Below are 8,537 nucleotides of genomic sequence, written 5' to 3'. Positions count from 1 at the left end.
GACTGGTTTTCTGCATGGTGGGATTGTTGGAAGGTCTGCAGGGCCTTCTACTCCTGCAATTTTCAACTGGGTTTATTTCAAGGGCTAAGAAGCGGGGCTGGCATTAGACTAGCGGCAGCTCAGGGCAGAAAGCTGAAGCTCTGAGCCCAGATGGGCTGGAGCATTGAGGCCCAGCACCTTGCAGTAAATCCTGAGCCCCAATGTCCTGTGGGGTTACAGACTGGAGCTGGAAGTCCTAAGCCCCAGTGCCTAGCATGACAGAGGCTTGGAACCGGGCTGTGGAGTATTAAATTAAATTAATGGAGATTGCCTATCTCCTAGAACTGGAAGGGACCATATTGGAGGGGACCTCAGAAAGAGAGGTTGAGAACCCATGTCCTACACCTCTCTTTGCTGCTCTAGAACCCTTTTGCAGTGTTCTCTCCAGCACCCAGACTTCTACATCTTCTCAGCCAGGTTCTCAGTTTGCATAGATAAAAGGAAATCCTGGATGAGCCCCCCCAGCTGGGACAGGATGGGAAGGTCTTCCACAAACACAGGTGTTCCGTGAACACAGCCCGTGTTGAGACTTTCTTGTCTGTACCTACCGATGTGTAGACTATTTCCAGTGTTTTAATCCACCTGTCCATGCATAGCACCGTTACATTATATCTCAGCTTTCTAGTCCCTCCTCCAGATGGAGGGAAAGTGTTTCCATTCAGAGAACTCCCTTTGAAAGGCTCTCCTAGCATTTTGCTCTCTGTTTCCCTCAAACACTCCTCTGTGTGTCCCTTTAGGCAGATTCCTTATTAATGGGATAATAGGTTTGTTGATTCTATAGCCCCACTCTAGCCAGGCAATCAGGTACATTTCTATCCAATTAGGCTTTCTCTGGGGAAGCTAATTAGTACTAGTAGTTACCAGAGTGCTGACCCCAAGTACAAGCTCTCAGCACCCTGTCACATCTCGCTGGAGATAAGGCCCCAAAATATCCATTAGTGATCACTAATCTCTCTGTGTCCCAGCTTTTGGGGTCTGATTGTGAATTTTTTCCATATTACTGTACTGTGCTAGTGCCCATACGCCTTGCAGATAGGAGAAAGTGACTGCAAAATGTTGTCCATAGCAACACTAGTAATATGAGATGTATGAGACTGAAATACCTCCTGGGATTAAGTCCTTCCAAAAACAGTGGTCCCCAGGATACTGTCAATGGATGAACTGTCAATGAACAACAGCCCTGACAAGTAACTGGGGTTTCCTGACTGCTTAGGCTGTGCCTTTCTATTGGTTACTACAGTTCTGTGCCTCTTTTCCCCCAGGCTTTCTATTGAAGCATTAGAGGCTGTGCTTTTCAAGGCTGTGAATGAGAAGCTGATAAGAACACTCTGGAAGCAGAGAACTTGGATGCTTCTTGAAAATCCGCAGACTCACCACGAGGGGGTGTGTTTGCTGGTGAGGTAAGAGATCTAGGAGACAGCATTTCATCCTCAGGGATCGGCAACAAATAGAGTGACTGACAGGGAACTTTCAGGTATAGCTTTGTGCGGGGTGTCCTGGGTGAGAAACACAGAGCTTCCATGCGTACGTTTTATAGTTGTATGGTCATAGCAGCTAAGCTTTTGAAGTGCACAGTCTGCCCCATAAGTGGTTCCTTTTGTCTTCCAGTGTTCTGCAAAGATCTGGACTAATAACAGTGGAGATCATACAGAGCCTCAGGTATGAGCAGTTCCACCATTAGGCTGTTATCTGTTGTTTACCTTTCTCTGAGGAGTTGTACAGTTCAGTTCATAGGAATTCATTTTAGATAGTAGAATGTGTCCTTTGTAAGGAAATCTCACAAGGAACTTCATTACACCTTTCTTAATCATTTTCTCTTTGTTATTTTTGGGGCCTATACTAGCCTGGCCTAGCTGCCTATTCTAATTGCTGGTTAAGAGAGAGTGAGAAAGATATAGATAGGCTACGTCTACATTGGCAAGATTTTGCGCAAATAAGTTATGTCTAACCTACAGCACTAATTCAAATTAACTTAATTCGAATTAGTTAATTCAAAATAAGCTAATTTGAATGAGTGCATCTAGACCTAAAAACTAATTCGAATTAGCATTTTGCTAATTCGAAATAGCATGTCCACATTGAGTGGACCCTGAACCGAAGTTAAGGCTGGCCAGAACCAGTGCCGTCAGGGCATCAGGTTAGGACTTAAGGTTTGGAGCTGCTTCCTCAGGCTAGCCGAGGGCTGTGCTTAAAAGGACCCGACCCCCACCCCGGACAGACAGTTCTCAGGATTCCCCGCTTGCTTGTCTAACTCGATGGGGACAACAAAGCAGTCCTGTCTTGGAGTGCCCTGAATGCCCACACTCGGCACATTACAGCACTCGACCATCAGCCCGGCTGCACTTGCCGCAGGCTGCCATCCGGGGGAGGTCAATCAGGGGGCTGTCAGGATCCAGGAGGCCCTACAGGAAAGCTTCCACCCCGAGGAGCCCGCAGAGCCACCCCAGTCCTCCCCATCGGGGGCTCGTGCCCCATTCCTCCCTCACCTCCTTCCACTTATCCTTCCCGAGCCCCCTCTTCCTGATGTAAAAAATAAAGGACACGTGTTCAAAAATAGAAACTCTCTTTATTTAACAAAACTGGGGACGCGGGAGGGGTGAGTTAACCTCTGGGGGACTGGGAAAAGGAGGTGGGAGAGGGGAAGAAAGAGGGTGGGAGAGGGGAGGTGGAAACCTGGGAGGAGGGAGCTGGAAGGGGGAAGCCAGGGGAAGAAGGAGGAGGGGAAGTATAAAACTATGGTACGCCATATCTTCAGAACTGTGTACAGATGTGGTCTTCTCACCTCAAAAAAGATATGGCCTTGGAAAGGGTTCAGAAAAGGGCAAGTACAATGATTAGGGGTTTGGAACAGGTCCCATATGAAGAGAGGCTAAAGAGACTGGGACTTTTCAGCTTAGAAAAGAGGAGACTGAGGGGTGATATGATAGAGGTCTATAAAATCATGAGTGGTATGGAGAGGGTGCATAAAGAAAAGTTCTTCATTAGTTCCCATAATATAAGGACTAGAGGACACCAAATGAAATGAATGGACATCAGGTTTAAAACTAATAAAAGAAAGTTCTTCTTCACACAAAGTTCTTCTTATAGTCAACCTGTGGAACTCCTTGCCACAGGAGGCTGTGAAGCCTAGAACTATAACAGAGTTTAAAGAGAAGTTAGATAAATTCATGGAGGTTGGTTCCGTGGAGTGCTATTAGCCAGGGGGTAGGAATGGTGTCCCTGGACTCTGTTTGTGGAAGGCTGAAGATGGATGGCACGAGACAAATCGCTTGGTCATTGTCTTCGGTCCATCCCCTCTGGGGTACCTGGTGTTGGCCGCTGTCGGCAGACAGGCTACTGGACTAGATGGACCTTTGGTCTGACTCAGTACGGCCATTCTTATGTTCTTATGTTCTAAGCGCAGGGCTCAGGGTCGGGGGTCTCACTGGAACAACTTGATTTTCATGCAAACCTGCTCCTGGTTTTGGATGTGGCCTTTGGTGGCCAGGCTGCAGCTATCCTGCCCTAGACGGCTGCATTCCTGTGCCTAGTGTGGAGGTCATGGACGCTGGAGGCCTCCCCCCCAAACCTCGATAATGTCCACGATCTCCGCACTAGACCAGGTGGGCACCTGCCTCTTGTGGCCCTGGGCAGGCTCCTAGGAGCCGCCAGCCTGGTCCTGGGAAGAGGCGGAGGGCTGGGTGGCAGCGGGTGGCTGGCTCATGCCATGCCAGGTGCAGGGTCTGCTGGCTGGGTGCTGGCAGGCTTGCAACTGGCACAGGCACTGTAGCCAGACCGTGCCCCTTTAAGGGCTCTGGGGCTAGGAGAGGGGCAGAAAAGTTTCCCTGGCTTGGCCCAGAGTGGCCATCAGGGCAACCCGATTAAGGTTAGCCTCCCACTAGTTTGAATTTAGTGGCTACACAGCCCTTAATTTGAACTACCTAATTCGAACGAGGCGTTAGTCCTCGTAGAATGAGGTTTACCTAGTTCGAATTAAGCGCTACGCTAGTTCGATTGAAATTCGAACTAGCAGTTTATATGTATAGCCGCTATTAAAGTTAATTTGAACTAACGGCTGTTAGTTCGAATTAACTTTGTAGTGTAGACATACCCATACTTTTAACGCAAGAGTTTTTGCGTTAGAATATTTGCACAAGAGAGCGTCTACACTGGCATGTGCTGTTGCGCTAAGAGGCGCTTTTGTGCAAAATCATCCGTGCCAGTGTAGACGCTCTCTTGCGCAAGAAAGCTCCGATGGCCATTTTAGCCATTGGGCTTTCTTGCACAAGAAATTAATGTGGCCTGTCTACACTGCCCTCTTGCGCAAGAACAGTTGCACAGGAGGGCTTTTTCCTGAGCGGGAGCATCATAGTTTTTGAGCAAGAAGCACTGATTTTATACATTAGAATGTCAGTGTTCTTGCGCAAGAACTCCCCGCCAGTGTAGACAGGCAGCTGCTTTTGCGCAAAATCATGCCAATGTTGCAGCCAAGTTAGCTGGTGAGAGAAAGTGTGCCGTGTCCCTTTTGGTATTCCCTTTGAGGTAGACAGAAAAAGTCCCTGTGTGCAGCACTGAGCTACTATTAATCTCTCCGTGCTGTGACTTCTCATGCATAAATGGAGATGTTAATGTTCTCCTACTTCTCCAGTGTGGTGTTAGGAGGAATTTGTAATTTGCAATAGAATGCTTTGAGATGGCGCAGTCATTTAGTAGCAGAGGCTGGCACACTGTCACGTAGGGTATGTTTATTCTCCGATCAAACTAGTGTGCTAAAAATAGAGTAGCTGTGGCAGGAGTAGCAGGAGGGGTTAACTATTCCAAGGATGATCCCATCCAAACCCAAAAGTCTGTTCTCAAGGTGGCTAGCTCCTCCGACTGCTTCTGTCATCTTACCTGCACTCTATTTTTAGTAGTCAGAGTTAGTGTGGACTCAAACTATAGACCTAAGCTCAGTGTTGTTCACTGTTCCTTACTGGTGCTTCATCACTGGGAGGTAGGCAGGCCACCGCCACACAGTGCCTGCTGTTGCAGGTTCCTGATTGCCTTGCCCAGGAAGCACTAGATTCCTCCCCTTTGGCCCTGTGCCATCCGTTCCTTAGCACACCCATGCAAGCCAGGCAAGCATTGTGGCCTAATTAATTTATCCATGTGAGATCCTTGCTTAGTACGCACTTATTCCTGGCCCCAGCCCCTTTGTTCACACCACTAGATTAATACACTATCCTAGTATATCTCCAATAACTGACAGCAGTGGCAAGAGGAACATAGATTGTTTAAAGCAAATGAGGTTTTATGTAAACATTCTTAATTTTTTTCTCTTATTCTCTTCAGTGTGGACGCTAAACTTTTCTAGTATTTTCTTGCCTACAGCTCACCTTAGACCCACAATAGAAGCCAAAGGGCCAATGTTATCACCTTGCACTTAACAAGAGAAGGTTTTTTATTGATGTTTATTTTACACTGCTTATTTAGGCATCATCCTGGAACATACGGACACCAAAAATATGAAATGGCTGGACATGGAACATCTGTTGACCTGTAAGTAACAAATACAGGTGAAATCCTATTCATTAGTGAGTTATAAAGAAATTTAGCTGACAAGCAAGCAGTAACTGATACCACAGGTGTGAAGTGCATCAGCCACACATCAAAGGACAGATTCAGCTTTAGTCTGCTCTGAAAGAGGTACGTCTACACTACAGCGTTAATTCAAGTTAACTTAATTCGAAATTGTTCATTTGAATTAAGCTAATTCGAATTATGCATCTATACACAAAACCTATTTCAAAATAGCATTTTGTTATTTTGAAATAGCGCGTCCACACTGAGTGGACCCTGAACCGAAGTTCAGGCTGGCCGGAACCAGTGCTGGCAGGGCATCAGGTTAGGACATAGTGTGTGGGGCTGCTGCCTCAGGCTAACTGAGCTCCGTGCTTCACGGGACCCTACCCCCACCCCGAACAGACAGTTCTTGGGTTCCCCGCTCGCTTGTCTACCCCGATGAGGGACAGCAAAGCAGTCCTGTCTTGGAGTGCCCTGAGTGCCTGCACTCGGGACACCACAGCACTCGGCCACATGGAGCCAGAGCTGCCCCTGGGCACACCGGTGCGTCTCGTAGGGTTGTTGCCATCAGCCCAGCTGCACTTGCTGCAGGCTACCGTCCGGGGAGTCCATCGGGGGGCTGTCAGGATCCAGGAGGCCCTGCAGGAGAGTGTCCACCCCGAGGAGCCCTCAGAGCCACCCCGGTCCTCCCCACCGGGGGCTCGTGCCCCATTCCTCCCTCACGTCCATCTACTTACTCCTCCCTAGCCTCCCTTCCTGATGTCAAATAAAAGACATGTATGTTCAAAAATAGAAACTGGGTTTATTGAACAACAGGGTGAACCTCTGGGGAGACTGGGAAAAGGAGGTGGGAGAGAGGAATAGAGTGGGTGGGAGAGGGGAGGGTGAAACCTGGGAGGAGGAAGTTGGAAGGGAGAAGCAAAGGGAAGAAAGGAGAAGGGAAGATCAGGGCCCAAGGTTGGGGGTCTCACCGCACCAACTTGATTGTCATGCAAACCTGCTCCTGGGTTCGCATGTGGCCTTTGGTGGCCAGGCTGGCAGCTATCCTGCCATTGACGGCCGTGTTCCTCTGTCTAGTGCGGAGATCATGGATGCTGGGGCATCCCTCCCAAACCTGAATAAGGTCCATGATCTCCACCCTGGACCAGGAAGGCACCCGCCTTCTCCAGCCCCTGTCAGGCTCCTGGGTGCTGGCAGACTGCTCCTGAGGAGCAGTGGAGGGTTGGCTGCCAGTGCCTTGCTGGCTCACGTTTTGTGGCTACTGGCTCAGGGGCCCCGGTGGCCACTGCTGGCTCTTGGCTGGTAGGCTTGGATCTGGCACGGGCCAGGGTCTATCCCTTTAATGGCTCTGGGGCCAGGGGGAGAGGAGAGGAAGTTTTCCTGGTTGTGCCCAGAGTGGCCACCAGGGCTCCCTGGGAAGGGCTGGAGGCCCCCTATTTTGAATTAATTGTCTACACAGCACTTAATTTGAAATAGCTATTTCAAATTTGGTGTTACTCCTCGTAGAATGAGGTTTACCAAATTTGAATTAAGCGCTCTGCTATTTCGAATTAATTTCGAAATAGCGGTTTGCATGTATAGATGCTATTAAAGTTAATTCAAAATAACAGCTGTTATTTTGAATTAACTTTGTGGTGTAGACGTACCTGGAGGAAACTGCAGCCAGTGTGATATAAGTCAGTACATCTCCTGGCTATCCTGGCAATGCCTCTTCCCAACCTGTGTGATCCACTCTTTGGGCTCCATCGGCTCCCTGGGAGCCACTTTTTGCTACCCCAAACTCCACACCATCAGATTTATTTCTGTCAGGAGATGTAAAATAACTTAAAAGCAGAAGCTATTGAGTCAATGGAGCACCTTCCAATTGGATGAGTTTCTGGTAGGGTCAGGGTCTCCCCTCTCCCCCCTCCTCCATCTCAGTTTGGAGCTTGGAAGGATCCCAATGGAGGAACCTAAAGCTTTGTTTGGACAGAGAGCTGCTGTAGCTTGGTACTCACTGGTACTAAATCTCCAGCTACTGCAGGCATAGGTGACTATATGAAAAGTGAGTCATATTCTCTGTAATTCCAGCTCTCCAGGTCCTACAGAATGACCCAAGTCCCATTGTCCAGCTGGTGGCAACTCAGGTCCTAAGAGACATCTGACCTGGATGAGTGCTCGGGGAATGAAGCACAGACAAATAGAACGAAGAGCTCCTGCTACCTTGTCACATCCATTGCTTCACGGGGGATTTCTGGAGAACAATGTGCTCTGTCTGTGCCAGCTTCTGTTTCAGCTTGGTGGTATGCGGCCAGCTACAGTGACTGAACGATATATCTGCTAGCTCTCTATGGGGTAAGGGAGTAGTATAAGGGCCCTACCATCAATCAAACATTAGCTCCGCCCCCTGAATCCGGAAGTCCCCCCCCCCCCCCCCGACTCCCCGGAAGTCCCTTCTCCCTTGTCACCGGCAGTCCCGCCCCTGGAGGGTAGTACATCCGGGTCGAGAGGGACAGGTGACCGGAAGTAGAAAGGATGTCATGTGACCCCCGTTAGGCCCGTCCCCTGTCACCGGAAGTCCCGCCCTTGGGGGTAATACATCCGGGGTCAAGAGGAGCAGGTGACCGGAAGTAAGGGGTGTCATGTGACCCCTCTAAGGACTTGCCCCACCTCCCTCTACCAATCAGAAAGGGCTTTCCCCGTAGGACCGCCCCGCGAACCGCTTTGACCAATGGGGGGGCAATTCCGGGACCGGATGACCCGCCCAGAAGTGGGTCATGTGACCCCTCTAAGAACTCGCCCCACCTCCCTCCACCAATCAGGAGGGGTTTTTTCCCTGTAGGACCGCCTCGTGAACTGCTTTGACCAATCGGGGGGCAGTTCCGGGACCGGATGACCCGCCCAGCAGTGGGTTGTGTGACCCCTCTAAGAACTCACCCTCCCTCCCTCTACCAATCAGGAAGGTTTTTTTCCCTGTA

The 8,537-nt window shown here is 49.5% G+C and overlaps 1 long non-coding RNA gene across 1 annotated transcript; it reads left to right on the top strand.

Moving 5' to 3' along the window:
• Positions 1-1,171: 1,171 nt before the first annotated feature.
• LOC149525792 (uncharacterized) lies at positions 1,172-7,980 on the top strand. Its single transcript, XR_016348869.1, has 4 exons — positions 1,172-1,439; positions 1,648-1,698; positions 5,491-5,556; positions 7,651-7,980. It is a non-coding gene; the product is annotated as an uncharacterized LOC149525792 (long non-coding RNA).
• Positions 7,981-8,537: the final 557 nt, after the last annotated feature.

This window comes from Pelodiscus sinensis, chromosome 1 (genome assembly GCF_052426305.1).
Source record: "Pelodiscus sinensis isolate ZL-2025 chromosome 1, ASM5242630v1, whole genome shotgun sequence".
In the NCBI taxonomy this organism is placed as follows: Eukaryota; Metazoa; Chordata; order Testudines; family Trionychidae; genus Pelodiscus; species Pelodiscus sinensis.
Note: the sequence above shows the minus strand (reverse complement) of the source record. Positions and strands in the feature narration are given on the sequence as shown.